Source organism: Macadamia integrifolia, unplaced genomic scaffold, assembly GCF_013358625.1.
Source record: "Macadamia integrifolia cultivar HAES 741 unplaced genomic scaffold, SCU_Mint_v3 scaffold31, whole genome shotgun sequence".
Lineage (NCBI taxonomy): Eukaryota > Viridiplantae > Streptophyta > Magnoliopsida > Proteales > Proteaceae > Macadamia > Macadamia integrifolia.
The window spans coordinates 122,463-123,994 of record NW_024869204.1 but is presented as its reverse complement, the minus strand read 5'-3'; positions in this window follow the sequence as shown (position 1 = coordinate 123,994).

Sequence of the window (1,532 nt, the reverse complement as noted above, 5' to 3'; positions counted from 1 at the left end):
CTGGTGAGGGATCCTGCCGTAGGGGAATCCTCCGTCCTCTGGGTGGGAAGCATGGTGCTCCATCGCTCTGAGGATGATATAGGGAAGGCACAAGTGCTCCCCGCCTCCCTCTGCGGCCGTAAAGATACAAAAAGCAATAAAAGCCGCCATGAAACCTACCTGGTTCCGATGACCTCCTTTGGGGAGCAGGTTGAACTGGATCAACCGAGCGAAGAGACGGACCTCAGGGAAGAAGGATGTCTCGGACTCCGGGCGACTGCTGCTACCGCATATGGTCTCGTAGATGAAGTCCGGTGTCTCCATGCTCATGAACGGTCCCTGAGGCCTACTCCTGGGGGGACTGTAGTATCGGTGTCCTGCCGCCGATATACCCAATATGCTGGCCAAGGTGCCTACCGTCAGCTGGATATCCACCCCCTTCACCAAGCTGCTGACGGTGAATTCCCCGTACTGATACGATACCTCCAGGTTGCAATAAAATCGACGGACGAGCTGCTCGTAGCACGGTCGGTCTACCTGAAGAATCGAGTCCCAGCCCAATGCTGAGAACCTCTCCTGAAGCCTGGCCTTGTGGAAGTCCTCGACTACCACGGTCTTTTCCATCAACACTGGCCCCTTCAGGAAGTTAGGCCAGTTAGCTGCGGCCTCTGCACTAGTGAAGTACTCCTCATCGTAGTCTGAAGGGTCAGACTGAGCAGGTGCAGGTCTCCCTGTGCGATGAGCTGAAGTGCTGGTCTCCGCACTTTTCCGCTTAGTAGCGGTGGTTTTGCGTTGAACGCCAGAGGAAGATGGTCCTCTGCCGGTGCGTGAAGACATCCTGGCAATAAGAAAAGGAATTGGGTTAGTACAGTAAGAAAAGACAGCAGCATTAAAGAAGGGGAAATTCAAAACCCAATTCCTGCAAAATGGGAACGGCAACGATCCAGGAAGGAATAGAAAACTTATGACATGAAACATGGTGATGGCAACGCATGGAAACGTGCCAAAACAGTAAAATGACAGCAAAGGACAGCAAAAGCAATAGGCATGAATGAAATAGGGGAATTCAAGTCCATTGTGCAAATTGGAATAGAATGGAGTGAAAGCTTGAAACCCTAGGTCTAGAATGAAATGCCATAGTAATGGGATGATGGAATTGCAAGAATATACCCCAAATGGACTATGGAATTCCATGAGTACAAGTATGGATGAAAATCAAGGAAACCAATGCCAAAATAGGGATTTTCATGGGAAATACATGGGGATTTCAAGCATAATGGATGATTCAATGAAATCTAAATCATATCTAGCATAAAACAAGCGAAATGCATTACAAAGGAGTCATCAATTTGAGCAAAACAGTAAGGATTGAAGAAACCCCAAATTTGGGAACCTAGGGCATCAATTTGGGTTTTTCTCCAAATAAAGTGAGATGATTCCTATAAACTACAAATGAGCACAGTGGAATCATCACAAACACATGATAATACTTTTCTATGGTGGAAAATAGAGAAAGAAAGTCTAAAAAGTAAATCCTATTCAAGTAATTCACC